Source organism: Schistocerca cancellata, chromosome 1 (genome assembly GCF_023864275.1).
Source record: "Schistocerca cancellata isolate TAMUIC-IGC-003103 chromosome 1, iqSchCanc2.1, whole genome shotgun sequence".
Lineage (NCBI taxonomy): Eukaryota > Metazoa > Arthropoda > Insecta > Orthoptera > Acrididae > Schistocerca > Schistocerca cancellata.
In genome coordinates, this window is record NC_064626.1 from 78,309,998 (window position 1) to 78,327,152 (window position 17,155).

Consider the following 17,155-nt stretch of genomic DNA (forward strand, 5'->3'; position numbering starts at 1 on the left):
CTCCCTTGTCTGAGCAGTTCACTCCTTTCTGCAATAGGGTGAAGTCTGTCTGCTTACTATGTAGGTCCTATTTCAACCTTGTATTATGGCCAATATATGAACTGTTAGTTTTGAAAAGAGAGTGGTTTTCATTAATGAAACATACAAAGGAAAGAAATAATCACGCATGACTCTAAAAACCTGTAGTTTCCAGAATAGATTCCTTCAAGAGCATTTCAAATGATCACCACTCATAACGTGTACATCTCTTCTGAGCTATGAAAATTACCCCAAAAGATAATGCTGTATAGCAGTGCATGGAAATATCCAAAGTCTGTAGCTCTGATAGCATTCATAGTTCATGCAATTATGTGTAAGGCAAAAGTCATGGAATGAAGTCTTCTTGCCAGACCTAGATGTTGCGGGACCAATTTAATTTGCCATCAATGTACAATTCCAAGCTCCTTCCTGGCAGATTAAAACTGTGTGCCCGACCGAGACTCGAACTCGGGACCTTTGCCTTTCGCGGGCAAGCGCTCTACCAACTGAGCTACCGAAGCACGACTCACGCCCGGTACTCACAGCTTCACTTCTGCCAGTACCTCGTCTCCTACCTTCCAAACTTTACAGAAGCTCTCCTGTGAACCTTGTAGAACTAGCACTCCTGAAAGAAAGGATATTGCGGAGACATGGCTTAGCCACAGCCTGGGCTAAGCCATGTCTCCGCAATATCCTTTCTTTCAGGAGTGCTAGTTCTGCAAGGTTCGCAGGAGAGCTTCTGTAAAGTTTGGAAGGTAGGAGACGAGGTACTGGCAGAAGTGAAGCTGTGAGTACCAGGCGTGAGTCGTGCTTCAGTAGCTCAGTTGGTAGAGCACTTGCCCGCGAAAGGCAAAGGTCCCGAGTTCGAGTCTCGGTCGGGCACACAGTTTTAATCTGCCAAGAAGTTTCATATCAGCGCACACTCCGCTGCAGAGTGAAAATCTCATTCTACAATTCCAAGAACTTAACAGAGTTTATTTGGTGTATTTGTTGTCCATTACACTTGTGATACTTCAATGTTGACTATACTCCACTTAGATGTCTACACCCACATCTAGATTTATACTTTGCAAACTACCATGAGGTGTAGGGCAGAGGGTATGTCCCATTGTACCAGTTATTAGGGTTTCTTCCCATTCTCTTCCTGTTTGGAGCATGGGAAGAATGATTGTCTGAATGTCTTTGTACATGCAGTAATTATTCTAATCCTATCCTCATGATTCCTATGCGAGCGATAAGTAGGGAGTTTTAGTATATTCCTATAGCCATCATTTAAAGCTGGGACTTGAAACTTTGTTAATAGATTTTCTTCAGATAGTTAATGCCTGTCTTCAAGAGTCCACCAGTTCAGTTCCTTCAGTACCTCTGTGGCACTCTCCCACAGACTAAGAAAACCTCTGACCATTTGTGCTGCCCTACTCTGTATACATTCAATATCCCCTGTCAGTCCCATTTGCTACAGTTCCCACACACTTGAGCAATATCTAGAGTGGGTCACATGAGTGATTTGTAAGCAATCCACTTTGTAGACTGACAGCACTTCCAGACTATTGCACTTCCCCAGTATTCTACCAATAAACTGAAGACTACCACCCCCTTTACCCACAACTGAGTCCAAGTGATCATTCCATTTCATATCCCTACAAAGTGTTACAACCAGGTATTTGTATGAATTGGCTGATTCCAACAGCAACTCACTGACAGTATAATCATAGGATACTACATTTTTTCATTTTGTGAAGTGCAAAATTTTACATTACTAAATATTTAAAGCATGTTTCCAATCTTTGCACCACTTTGAAATCTTGTCAAGATCTGACTGAAAATTCATGCAGCTTCTTTCTTATAGAACTTTATTACAGATAGTTACCTAATCTGCAAAAAGCCTGATTTTACTATTAATATTGTCTGCAAGGTCATTAATACACAACATGAACCACAAGGGACCCAACACAGTTCCCTGGGGCACACCCGAAGTTACATCTACATCTGATGATGGCTCTCCATCCAAGATAACATTCTGTGATCACCTGACCAAAAAATCCTCAGTACAGTCACAAATTTCACTTGATACCCCATATGACTGTACTTTTGACAATAAGAATAGGTGTGGTATTGATTCAGTTCTTTGGAAATCAATAAATACTGCATCAACCTGATTGCCTTGATCCAAAGCTTTTAGTATGTCATGTGAGAAAAGTGCAAGTTGGGTTTCACATGATGGATGTCTCCAGAATCCCTGCTGGTTGGCACTGAGGAGGTCATTCTGGCTCATCATGTTTGAGCATCGAAGATGTTACAAGATTCTACAACAAACTGATGTAAAGGATTTTGGACGATAGTTTTTTTAGATCACTTCTACTACCCTTTTTGTGTGACCTGTACGTTTTTCCAAGAACTAGGCATGGCTTTTTGTTCAAGGGATCTACAAGAGATTATAGTTAGAAGAGAGGCTGACTCAGCCACAAATTCAGCATAGAATCTGACAGGGATTCCATCAGGGCCTGTAGCTTTGTACAATTTTAAGAATTTCGGCTGTTTCCCAACACCACCACACTAGTACTTATTTCATTCATCTTTTCAGTGGTATGAGTATTAAATTGTGGAAATTTTCTTGGCTTTTCCTTTGTAAAGGAACATTTGAAAATGAAATTAAGCGTTTCAGCTTTTGCTTTTCTACCCTCAGTTTCAGTTCCTGTGTCATTGTCAGGGTCTGGACACTAACTTTGGTGCCACTAACAGGCTTTACACATGACTAGAATTTCTTTGGTTTCTGTGAAAGCTCATTTGACACATTTCTTCTATGGTAATCATTGAAGGCATCCCACATTGCTCTCTTGACAGCCAAACGTTTCTCTATCTATAGTCCTACACTTTGTTTTGCACCTATTATGCAGTAATCGCTGTTTCTTTAAAAGTTTATTTACTGGGGCAGACTACATGCCACGGAGGTTCCCTCCCATTATGGACTGATCTACTGGATACATTCTACCCAGTTGTGTTCAAATAAACTTGAACTGTAGTTCCTTTACATGCTCCTGCCTTGTATTGAAAGTTTCAAGTTCCTCATTGAGAAATCACACTACTGATTTTTTTTATCTATACTGTATTCATAATAGGAATAACCCTGATGTAAACATTACACCATGTATTCTTCTATGTTTGCTTGAATCACATTGGATTTCATTTCATGTGAAGCAAAGACTAGCTATGTCCAGTACAGTCAAGTATGATCATAGGGATATATTTTATGTTGTGTTACACGCACATGGACTGAGCAATAATGCTGTGAAACTTGGACGGCACTGGTGGCCAGCTGGCCCAACAACACTGCAATTATGTGATAAGTTGCAGTTCAGATGCAAAAATAGATGAGCAGACAAATGTCATTTAATTTTTAAAGAGAATTAAATAATATTCGGCAGAACTCCAGCACTATCCCATGCTTCTTAGGTGACCAGATGGATAGCAAAAATACTCTCATTTTCACCGAATGTAGTATTATAATTACAAACAAGACTGATGAAAACTTAACTTAAATGCAGCATAACTGTTCTGAGTGAGCTATATGTGGTGCAACACCATACTGCAGGGATTTTACCTTAATGTAGAACAATGAAGCCACTGAAGGTATAATTATAAGCCACTGAAGTATTAATGTTAGTCAGTCGTCTGGTAATCACTTAGCTCTTTCCTTACCCGAATCTGAGAAACACATTTCAAGTCTGGAACTATCACCTACTACTTTGATAATTAGTCGATCAACAATAGAACCCATGAAGCCACCCAGGCACTGAATTTCCTCCTCTTCTTTTATGCCGTGCTGTTCTATATCCCACCAGCATTAGGCAGTAACATGTGAAAAAGCTGCGTGCGTTAGTTTCAGTATGTCTGGCAGCTGAACAGTCTTGTTATTTCTCATGACAAATCCCTCAACTTGGCTCCAGATCAGTTCTGTTGGGTTCATATTGTAGTGGTATAGCACAAATGTAAAAATGCAGCATATGTATGGTGTGCTTGATGATGTGAAAATGATTGTTTTTCATGTTTCTACAACACTTACCACTCTGGTTTGTGTGAGACTACATCTGTGATATAAAATGGTGGATGCACAGTCCCTGGCCAAATTGTTAGATGCACTGCACATTTTAATGTTATTTGTAATAATTACGTGTTGAGTAGTATATTTAATGCGATTAATTGGAAAAATTATGACAGTTATTCAGGGCACTTATTGCATTGTTGAATTTTTTATCTGTTGTTGTAAGTATCAATGTGCAGAGTATAGCATACAGGAAAGGCCCTGTTCAGTGGCGTTCTCGCATGTAACTGGTCTAATACTTCGTTCGCTTTGATTATCTATTTCATAATATAAACATCACAACTGATTGTTTAACAGCCAGATATCACTAATTGTGACCTTTAAAAATGGGTAAAAGAGGGGACATTTCACCACATAAAAAAGCTGAGGTCAAAGCCCTCGTAAATAAGAAAATTTACTCCACTCGTCAAATTTCACAAAGGTTGGAAATGTCAGAAGTTAGCATGAGGCACATAAAGAAGAAAATTGATTCAGGTGTAGAATTGAGCCCCAGAAGGAAGAATAAATGTGGGAGAAAACTAATTTCCACCCCAAGGTCAGAAAGATTTCTCAAAAGAATTTGCCTATAAAACATATTTGCAACAACGAAACGAATAAAATATCAACTGGAAGAGGCTAATGTGAAGAACGCAGTGTTCTCAGAAAGTTGAAGGATATTGATTTCAAGGCCTGTCAACCCCCTAGAAAAGCAAAGTTAACAGCCACAATGAAAACAAAGCATGTGAAGTGGGCTAAACAGTGGTGTGATAATGGTGTGGACTTCTGGAGATCAGTAATTTAACTTTAAAATTATTATTTACAATATGATATAACCTATGTACATTTATTCATAGTATATTAATTATGTTTCTTGATTTTTACAGGTATCCTTCAGCGATGAAAACACGTTTGAAATTTTAACTAACAAATCTCAGGAGAAAAATTTCATCCCGATTGCATTATTCAGACCATAAAACACGCATTTAAGTGATGATTTGGTCTGTCATCTGTGGCAAGGGTATAGGACGTCTTTACATGGTTAAAGGCATAATGAGGAAAGACCAATACAAGAAGTCCTGCAAAAACAGTTAATACCACAGCTCAGACAATGGTTCTCGACATGAACCCCATAGAAGATGTAAGGGAACAAATGAAGGGGGAGGTGGCAAAACATGTCAAGACAACAAAAACCCAGCTCTGAGAGAAGATCATCCATGTGTGGTATCATCATCCACAAATCCAGAACACAGTACAATCTTGCATCGACAGCATGCCACGCCTATTAAGGCTATCATAGTTACAAAAGGTGGCTCAACAAGATATTAAAACTAATGTTTTCACTTTACAATAGTTTAGTTTTAGTTGTAATTATTGAAATAAAATATTTTCAATAAATACTACATTTTCTTTATTTGATATATCAGTCAACTTAGTTATGAGGTAAACTACACATAATCGTTTTATCACAATGTATGTCTTTTTTTTAAAAAAAAAAAAAAAAAAAAAAAAAAAAAAAAAAAAAAAAATCGTTAGGCATAAATCAAAATTTGCTTACAGCTGTAATGCATCAAATAAATTGGCCAGGGGCTGTAGTCCAACTAAAGAGTATTTAGTTTTTCATTTTTGTCCTAAAAGTTAAATTGTTATGATTTCTTAATTTAAGCAAACTTTATTAACAATCTTTCATAAAATATCGATAGTTAATAATTTATATTTGAAATGAAAACAGGAACTTCGCATGCAGAATGTAATTAGAAAAAAAAAGACGTGCATTATTCCTCAAAAAGATGATGAATTTTACAATTGCGAGATGCAGCTATTTAAAAATGAACGGAAAAAAAGGATGACAAGAGTGAGACTTGAACCAGCGATCCACAAACTGCATTAAATAATCAATTTACTAAGCTGCCAATTCTGCTCTATGTGCAGTATGTATTTTTATCTCAGCTGTATAAAATACAGACCCTCGGAAAACTTCAAGGTCGATTTTTTTCTGTAAACTTATGAAAAACATTAAGAACAACCTATTTCTGTGCACTTTTTAACCATATACCACATGCATTTCACTACAAATCAGCCTCAGCCATTTTCATAATGTGTATTAACAGTGTGACAATCAGAGCATATCACTGCTTTTTGGCCATAATAACTTGACGATTTCCCGTGTGCTGCTAGAAGCGGAGAAAATCAGCACTACTTGAAAGATATTCATTCATTTGTTTCTGAGTGCTGCAAATGTCAAGCTGCCCCTATATTTGCAAAGTATTACAAAAGGCTTGTTTCCACTAGCAAATAACTTATGTAACCAGTTGCTCAAGTGTTAGAGAACAAAATCTTACTCAAGTTCACTTCTTCAAATCCCTGGAACGAGTTTGCTTCAGAAACTACTCGTACATACTCGATACACAAGAGGAGTTATTATTAAAAACCAGAGTAAATATTGATATTACCAAGAAATAATATTCAGTTAACTGAACTCAGAGGACTTCACTTAGATTAAAAACTTTGATGATCTTGTAGGCATATTTCCAACATCTCTTGTCTATTGTGTAACCAAGTATTCGACAACAGGAAACAAAAATGCAGCCCAGTATCACACCAAGAGACTGACTTTTAATTTTGCAAGCAGTATTTACCACTTTTATCAGTAACGCGATGCATTTATGTTTACAGTACCATGGAAAAATCAGTTAACATTTAAAGACATCTGTACTGCCATTCTACATTGCCTTCTGGTGAAATGAATTGATTGGTAAACTCATTTTGCAGTTCCTTGACTGATGGTGCCAATTATGTGTGTTTAGAGATTCCAACACAACATTTTTTTTTTTTTTTTGATCCGTCTGTCTTTGTGCGACTCTCCTTTTCGACAATAGTTTCGCACTGGTACTGAACACAAACACACAACTTCTGTGAGGTAGAGAAGACTGTCCACAAAAAGCAAATTCAGCAATTACTTGCACCAAGATTCAAGAAAGTAGAACAAATTTTCTCCCTGCAGCGGAGTGTAAGCTGATATGGAACTTCCTTACATCTGGCGAAAATAGCGGACATACAGTTGGGAGGGGGGGGGGGGGGGGGGGCAGTTTTTCAGATATAGTCATTCGTAATATTTTGCCCAGTTCTGTGGTTCTATAGATAATGCACCATATCACAGAAGCGAGTTCAACAGAATGCTTAGTAAATATGATTTCAGGATTATGACATTAGAGGGGTTGCAAGATTGGAAAACAAACTGCAACGACTCAATAAGTAAAGGTGAACTGTTATCTACAATAAAGGAAAACAAACCAGCCATGAAAATGTACGTGGTGGATGAAATCACTAAGAGCAGGGGCCACAAGGTAGTATGTTTACTGCCCTACAACTAAAATCTAAATCTGATAGAATTGGCATAGGACAAAATAAAGATCAACGTCGCTGGTGACATGTTGATGGGAAGATTGCAGAATCTTGTTAATACATTATTTTCCTTGCAGCTGCTGCACAGGAATGGCTATGTTACTGCAGGAATGTGCAGCAGCTGCAGAAAGAGTACTGGACACGAGATGGAACAATGGAAATGGCCACCAATTAAGTTATCATCAGTACCATGCCCTCAAGCGATGATGATGATAAATGTGATATGCAAACAGGTTCCAAAAATCAGCTTTTTAATTTCTGTTCATAGTGTTGTAAGTCATATATACTTTTTCGTTCATTTTCTTTGTTTTTGATACATAATTAATGAATTAATGCATAAGTTACAGGTAAAACTCTCGAGCATGAATATGTAAACAACTTAGGTGATTTCCGATATGACGGAAGCATCGCTTAAGTGGGCAGTACTTCTGCAAGTGCCATCTGTGATTTCATGTTAAGCGCAAAATACGGGTAGCAGTGTCTCTCTCCTCAGCAGCCAAAATGCTGGGGCAAAACCATTCCCAACAGCCATCGCACCAAAGGTCAACTTATCGTGGACAAGCAGTACAGAGACTGTGACTGTACACGATTTTGGAAATAAAAGCTACATAGCTAAAGCATGATTAAGAAAAATGTTGATGGCCAGTAATACATTAGAATATCTTTAAGTTTCATTCAATGTAACCCAGTAATAAGATTCTAACACATAAGTAGGACCTGTTGTTCGGTTAGAACAGCTCAGTGTTGGTTAGATCATCTGCGAGAGCAGCACCAATAGTTCCTGCTACTAATAAGACGAGTACGCCGTTCCCTTGTTACATATTTATACGAGCTTCAAACAGGAGTGACTTATTTTCAGTTATCTGGGTAGTTAATAGTTTATTTTTGTAATTTCTTGCATGTTCAAGCGCTTACTAGGCACAACCTTTTATTTTAATAACAGTGTAGAGTACAGTACCACCGTTGTATCAACCCTCATATCGTATAGGCTTTTGTTTGTTTGGTTAGAGCAGCTCAATGTTGGTTAGACCATCAGCGAGAGCAGCACTGATAGTTCCTGATACTAATAAGGCGAATACGCCATTCACTTATTATATATTTTTACAAGGTTCAAACAGGAGCGACTGCAGTAATGGATAGGAACTGTGATTGTTGTGTACAGATGCAAGCTAAGTTGGCAACCCTTCGCTCACAGCTCCAGGCTGCTTTGGCTTCCATCACACAGCTTGAGGCTGCTGCCAAGGGGTGTCAATGTGGGGTATTGAATGCGTGGATGCAAGGGACGTAGAGCACATCACATGTGTCCAAATTGTCCACTACTGTGGTCGTCTCGGGTACTTTCTGAGGGGCCGATCGTAGGGCCTCCCCGGTTACTTTGACAAACAGGTTTTGAGAGTTATCTGTGGCTGACAATATCTCTGAGCCAGATGCAGTCATCCACACTGTTCCAGAGGAAGCTTCTCAGGCCACAAGGTCTGGGCATTCACAGAGGGTGGGTTTGCTGGTAGTTGGGAGCTCCAACATTAGGCACAAAATGGGGCCGCTTAGGAACATGGCTGCCAAGGAGGGGAAGGAAGCCAGTATGCACTCCATGTGCATTCTGGGGGAGTCATTCTGGATGTGGAAAGGGTGCTTCCGGATGCCATGAAGAGTACAGGTGCAACCAACTGAAGGTGGTGGCTCATGTCGGTACCAGTGACGTGTGTCACTTTGGATTGGAGCAGATTCTGTCTGGTTTCGGGCGGCTATCAGAGATGGTAAAGACTGCCAGTCTTCCTTCCGAGATTAAGGCTGAGCTCACCATGTGCAGCATCATTGATAGAACCGACTGTGGTCCTTTGGTGCAGAGCCAAGTGGAGTGTCTGAATCAGAGGCTCAGGCAGTTCTGTAGCCATGTAGGCTGCAGTTTCCTTGACTTGCACCATCGGGTGGTGGGTTTCCGGGTTCCGCTTAATAGTTCAGGAGTCCATTACACACAGGAGGTGGCTACACTGGTAGCAGGGGCTGTGTGGAAGGGACCAGGCGGTTTTTTATGTTAGAGGGTCTCAGGGAACCACAGAAGGGACATCCATCTAAAAGGGGAAGGTAAGACACAGTAAGGTAGCTGTAGAAACGATTGGTGTTGTAGTTGTAAACTGTCGTAGCTGAGCTGGAAAAGAACCAGAGCTCCAAGTCCTAACAGAAAGCACTGAAGCTCAAATAGTTGTAGGTACAGAAGAGCTGGCTAAAGCTGGAAAAAGGTTCATCCGAAATTTTTTCAAACAATCTAACAGTGTTCAGAAAGGATAGATTAAATACAGTTGGTGGTGGAGTATTTATTGCTGTCAGAGGTAGTTTGCTTTTTAGCGAAATTGAAGTAGATAGTTTGTGTGAAATAGTATGGGTAAATGTTATACCTGACAATTGGACTAAACTATTAATTGGATCGTTTTACCAACCCCCCACCTCAGAAGATATAGTTGCTGAACAGTTCAAAGAAAACTTGAGTCTCATTTCAAATAAATACTGCACTCATACAATTATAGTCGGTGATGACTTTAATCTACCTCCAATAAGCTGGAAAAATTTTACGTTTAAAGCTGGTGGCAGGCATAAAATGTTATCCAAAATTGTACTGAATGCTTTCTCACAAAATTATTTTGAACAATTAGTTCATGAGCCCACTCAAAGTGTAAATGGTTGCAGAAGCATACTTGACCTTTTAGCAACAAATAATCCTGGACAAATAGTGAGTATTGTGACTAATACAGGGATTAGTGACCACAAGGCAGTTGCTGCTAGGCTAAATACTGAAACATCTACAACCGTCAAAAAGAAACGCAAAGTATATCTATTTAAAAAAGGTGATAAAAATGCTCTTAACACCTTTTTAAGAGACAGTCTTCACTCCTTCAGATCTGATCATGTAAGTGTACAAAAGTTGTGCAACATTTTCAAAGAGATAGTAAAGACAGCAATTGAGAAATATTTATTTATTTATTTATTTATTTAGCCATCCGTGGACGTTTTAAAATGTATGGATGTTCTCAGTTGTGTACATTAATATATTTCAACAGTTTGTTGTTACATGTAGTTAAATATTGTGACATATAAGTTATTTACAATCATTTTTGCTCCTTATCATAATATTGTGAAACAAATCATTTTTGCTCCTTATCAGAATATGGTGAAACAAAAGCTAGTTACAATCACTTTGTACTAAGGAATTCACTTATAGTGTAAAAGCAGTGTTCCTGCAAAAACAATTTAAGATTTTTTCTAAAGTGGTACATGTTATCTGCTTCTTTTATTTTCTGCGGTAGTTTATTATACAGTTTTACACCTTCATACAAGAATCTATTTTGAGTCTTATGTTTATTCTTCCTGTCTAGGTGAAGACAGTGACTTGTTCTTGTACTATAGTTATGAAAACTGTTATTTGTGCTATAATTTTCTATATGTTTCTTGATGTTCACTACGGTTTGGAATATAAATTCACAAGGAACTGTTAGAATTTCTAACATTTTGAAAATTTCTCTGCAGTGGGCCCACTTACTGCTTTTTGTTATAATTCTTACTGCTCTCTTTTGCATTTTAAACACCATTTGTAAATTCTGAGCACTGTTTCTCCAGAAAATAATACCATAACTGATTACTGAATGAACATAACTAAAGTATACAGTTCTCAAACATTCACTACTGCATGCGGATACAAGGACTCTAAGTGCATTACGTGTTTTGGATATATTTTTCGAGAGTTTCGTAGCAAGTTCATTCCTATTCATTTGGCTGTCAGTGTGCAACCCTAAGAATTTTGTTCTAGGTACATCATCTATGGAGATGTTATCTAGTTTTAAATTTAAGTGACTCTGTTTTCTGTTCATTCTAAAGCATATTGTATTCATTTTCTCTACATTGAGAGTTACTTGGTTTCCTGAGACCATTTGTGAACATCCCTCAATGCTTCAGTAGAATTTTCCAACATTTGTGCTGGTGTCTTGGTGGTGATTACTATGTTGCTGTCATCTGCAAACAATATTTTCTCTCCATGGCTGATATGTTGCGGGAAATCATTTATATACACCAGCAATAATACAGGGCCTAGTACACTTCCTTGAGGGACCCCAATATTGATATATTGTGGATCAGATATATGTTTCTCAATGTACTTTGATTCACTGGAGACATGCGTGATCTCTACTGACTGTACTCTGTTTTCTAAATATGAATGAAACCATTTGAGAACTGCTCCCCTTACTCCTAGTGCCTCTAATTTATGCAACAGCTTCTGGTGGTCAACTGTATCAAATGCCTTAGACAGGTCTAGGAAAAGGCCAGTTACATAGCTGTTCTCATCTAGTGCTTCTAAAACTGTTTTTGTAAGTTGTGCTATTACAGATACTGTACCTCTACCAGGACTGAAACCATGCTGGTCATTGCAGAGGAGGTTGAACTTACTTAGACAGCTCAAAAGCCTGTTTTTCATTATTGTTTCTATCACTTTGGAAAAGCATTACAATAGGGTTATTGGTCTGTAGTTCTCAACATTTTCTATGTCACCTTTCTTGTGAACTGGTAAAATTTTGGCATGCTTCAGATAGTCAGGGAAGCAACCAGTTTTGAAGGATTCATTTATGATTTCTGTTAGTGGAGCTTTGGTACTGTTTATGCATTTTTTCAGCACACACATTGGGATTTCATCTAAACCTGCCAAGTTTTTGTTCTTTAATTGCCTTACAGCATTGCATACTTTCTCCTCATTAGTTGGAAGCAATACCATTGAGTTTGCTATATGCTTCTGTATTGGTTGATTAGCACCTTTTGGAAAAATTTTCTGTAAGTTCGTTGCAATGCTGCTAAAGTAGGTATTCATATAATTTGCTAATTCTCTCGGCTTACTCTCCAAGTTTTTTCCTTGTTCCTGTTTTGTGTGTTTGTACCTCTCTGCTTCACAGTTCCTGTTTCTTGTTTCACTACAGCCCATGTAGATTTACTTTTATTATTGGCTAAATTTATGAACCTATCATTGGCTGTTTTTTTTTGCGGTGTTGAGTACTTTCCTGTAGATCCTTTTGTAGTTTCTGTAATAGTGCAAAAAACTGGATCACTATTGTACTTTTTAATGGAGTTTAGGTATTTACAAGTTTGAGCACTTTTTCTAATTTCTTTAGTAATCCATTTATTGTTGGTGGGTGTTCCAATGGGAATTAATGCTTTGGGGAATGTTTCTTCAAATTTTAATTTAAACTCAGACATAAAATTGGAGAACTTGCTATTCACTTTAGTTCCTATGTATACTCCTTCCCAACTTTCATGTGCTAACTTTAAGGAAAACTCTTGCAAAGCTGATGGAGAGTAAAGTCTTTTACATACATGCAGTTTTGATTCTTTTTTTACACATGCTTTTACTTTTATAATTTGACATAGATGATCAGACAGTCCCAGGTTTTTGACAAGTACATCACAGTTTTCTCTACCTACATCTGTAGCTACATGGTCAATAGTAGATGGTGAATGTGTGGTTATTCTTGTTGCACAGTTGACTAGTGATGATAGACCAAAATTATGTAGGATATTCATAAATGTGTTACTGGTCTCATCTGTTTTATTTGTATTTATGTTAAAGTCCCCACACAAAAGGATATTATGTTTCAGAGTCAACACTAGTTCTAGGCTTTGTATAAGTTTTGAAAAGATTATCTCTAAATTACCAGCAGGAGAATGATATACACATAATATAGTTAGTTTCTTGGGCATATTTATAGCAACTGTCTCTATTGCTGACACTTCAAAGTCTTTGTCTACACTTAGCATGATAATATCATTTCTGACTTTAAATTCAATGCTGTTCTTAACATAAATACATTATCCTCCATCTTTCATTGTGTTTCTGCAGTAAGAACATGCTTGGACATAAGAGGGTAAATTAATATATAAGATTTCACTTTCTTTACACCAGTACTCTGTAATACAGATAACAGTGCTGTCTAAGATTTGTAACTCTACTTCCAGCTGTTGCACTTTGTTTTTTAACACTGAATATTTTGGTGGAGTACTGTTAGACATTTAATGTTACTTATCTTGGTGGCTTCTTTTTCTTCATATCTGCAACTAAAAAATCCTTCAGATGGGAAGTAAGTGTCCTTTTCTGTCTACTTGCTGCCCCATGGATGGTTGTTTCCATGTCTGCTACTGCTCCTGCTATTGCTGGGATTTCTGCTGTTACTGCTGTCTGTGATGCTGCTGTTGATGGTGATGCTGTTGTTGGCATTGATGTTCTGATTATTGTTTGTACTGATGCTCCTGCTATATCACATAAATTAATAATTGATGGTACTGATCCCCCATGGTACACAAAACGGGTCAGATTGTTGTTGCAGAAGCAACGAAAAAAGCATGCCAAATTTAAAAACACACAGAATACCCAATATTGGCAAAGTTCTACAGAAGTTCAAAATATGGCACATACTTCAATGCAAGATGCTTTTAATAAATTCCACAATGAAATTCTGTCTTGAAATCTGGCAGAAAACCCATAGAGATTCTGGTCATACATAAAGCACACCAGTGGCAAGACGCAATCAATATCTTCATTGCGCGATAACAACGGTGAAATCACTGATGATAGTGCCACTGAAGCAGAGTTATTAAACACGATTTTCCAAAACTCCTTCACCAAAGAAGATTCAGTAAATATTCCTGAATTCCAATCAAGAACAACTGCCAAGATGAGAAACATAGAAGTAGATATCCTCGGAGTAACGAAGCAGCTTAAATCACTTAATTAAGGCAAAGCCTCCGGTCCAGATTCCATACCAGTCAGGTTCCTCTCAGACTATGCTGATAAAATAGGTCCATATTTAGCAATTATATACAACCACTTGCTCACAGAAAGATCCCTACCTAAAGACTGGAAAATTGCTCAAGTCACACCAATACCCAAAAAGGGAAGTAGGAGTAATCCATTGAATTACAGGCCTAAATCACTAACATCAATGAGCAGTAGGGTTTTGGAACATATACTGTATTCGAACATTAAGAAGTACCTTGAAGAAAATGATTTATTGACACATAGTCAGCACAGTTTCAGAAAATATTGTTCTTGTGAAACACGACTAGCTCTTTATACTCAAGAACTAATAAGTGCTATCGACAGGGGATGTCAAATTGATTCCATATTTTTAGATTTCCAGAAGGCTTTCGACACCGTTCCTCACAAGCATCTTCTCACCAAACTGTGTGCCTATGCAGTATCGCCTCAGTTGTGTGACTCGACTCGTGATTTCCTGTCAGAAAGAAAATGTTCAAATGTGTGTGAAATCTTATGGGATTTAACTGCTAAGGTCATCAGTCCCTAAGCTTACACACTACTTAACCTAAATTATCCTAAGGACTAACATACACACCCATGCCTGAGAGAGGACTCGTACCTCTGCCGGGACCAGCCGCACAGTCCATGACAGCAGTGCCTTAGACTGCTCGGCCAATCCGAAGCAGCTGTCAGAAAGGTCACAATTCGTAGTAATAGATGGAAAGTCATTGAGTAAAACAGAAGTAATATCCAGCATTACCCAAGGAAGTGTTATAGGCCCTCTATTGCTCCTGATCTATATTAATGACATATGAGATAATCTGAGTAGCCGTCTTAGACTGTTTGCAGACGACGGTGTCATTTACCATCTTGTAAAGTCATCTGATGATCAAAACAACTTGCAAAATGATTTAGATAAGATATCTGTATGGTGCAAAAAGTGGCAGGTGACCCTGAATAAGGAAAAGTGTGAAGTTATTCACATGAGTACTAAAAGAAATCAGCTAAATTTCAATTACGCGATAAGTCAAACAAATCTGAAGGCTGTAAATTCAACTAAATACTTAGGGTTACAACTACAAATAACCTAAATTGGAATGATCACACCAATAATATTGTGGGTAGAGTAAACCAAAGACTGTGGTTCATTGGCAGAACATTTAGATGGTGCAACAGGTCTACTAAAGAGACTGCTTACACCACACTTGTCCGCCCTATTCTGGAGTACTGCTGTGTGGTGTGGGATCCGCATCAGGTGGGACTGATGGATGACATTGAAAAAGTACAAAGAATTGCAGCTAGTTTTGTATTATCGCAAATTAGGGGAGAGTCACAGACACAATATGTGAATTGGAGTGGCAATCATTAAAACAAGCATTTTTCGTTGCGACGGGATCTTCTCATGAAATTTCAATCACCAATTTTCTCCTCTGATTGCAATAACATTCTATTTGCACCCACCTACATAGGGAGAAATGATCATCATGATAAAATAAGAGGAATCAGGGCTCACACGGAAAAATTTAAGTGCTCGTTTTTCCCATGTGCCATGAGAGAGTATAATGTTAGAGAGACAGCTTGTAGGTGGTTCATTGAACCCTCTACCAGGCACTTTATTGTGAATAGCAGAGTAATCATGTAGATGTAGATGTAGATGTACTACCAAGAGTGTAACATGTGCTACGGCCTCTGACCAGTCATTGTGTTTCTGTTTGTTTACATCAGGTTTATGCTCATGATGAACTGAGTATAGTTTATTGATTATATAAACCTTCCTGCTTGTTTTAGTTGTCCTTTGTACTTTGGTAATAATTGTTGCCACAACCACGTAATGGTCACTGACGCCAGTTTCGATGTGAACAACCTCAAAGGAGTCAGGACTATTTGTTGCCAGTAGATCCAATAACAACCTCAAAGGAGTCAGGACTATTTGTTGCCAGTAGATCCAATACATTTCTATCATGGGTGGGATACTGAACTATTCCTTCAAGGTAGTTTTCAGAGAAGGCATTTAGCAATGTTTCATAGTATGTCTTATCATGCCCACCACTAACAAAACAGTAATTTTTTCATTTATTTGTTGGATGATTAAGGTTTCCACCAATGATTGCAGTATGGTTGGGGAGCTTACGTACAACAATTGAGCTGAGGTTTTCTCTGAAGTTTTCAGTTACATAAGGAGGTGAGTCTGGTGGGTGATAGAAGGATCCAATTAGCATTTTATGCCCACTCCTGATACTGAGTCTTGAACAAACAATCTCATATGCAGCCTCAATTTCTATCTCAGTGGATTTAAGTTTATTGTCTACTGTGACAAATACACCACCTCTATTTCCCATTTGCCTATCCTTTCGATATACACTCAAATTTTTGCCTAAAATCTCACTGCTATCAATTTCAGGTTCCAGCCAACCTTCTTTGTCACGTATTATGTGAGCTTCAGTGCTTTCCATGAGCGCTTCAAACCCTGGCACTTTGTTGTGAATGCTTCGGTAGCTTACCATTAGGATTTTGATACTCCCACCAGTGGCAGGCATTTCCTTCAGTCTTACACTGGTGTCCGCCGCTCGTGGTCTCGCGGTAGCGTTCTCGCTTCCCGAGCACGGGGTCCCGGGTTCGATTCCCGGCGGGGTCAGGGATTTTCACCTGCCTCGAGATGACTGGGTGTTTGTGTTGTCCTCATCATTTCATCATCATCCAGGAAAGTGGCGAAATTGAACTGAGCAAAGATTGGGTAATTGTACGGGCGCTGATAACCACGCAGTTGAGCGCCCCACAAACCAAACATCATCATCATCAAACACAGTCAGCTACCTGAGTAGCAGCCTCTGATGTTAGAGCACACCTGACCCATTTAGAGGAAC

General features: G+C 38.4%; 1 protein-coding gene and 1 non-coding gene across 2 annotated transcripts in view; both read right to left on the minus strand.

Annotated features, from left to right (window-relative positions):
• LOC126174882 (glutaminase kidney isoform, mitochondrial-like) overlaps positions 1–17,155 on the minus strand; it is a 187,895-nt gene that overhangs the window by 144,020 nt on the left and 26,720 nt on the right. The window lies entirely within an intron of this gene.
• On the minus strand, positions 466–540 carry Trnas-cga (transfer RNA serine (anticodon CGA)). Its single transcript has one exon. It is a non-coding gene; the product is annotated as a tRNA-Ser (tRNA).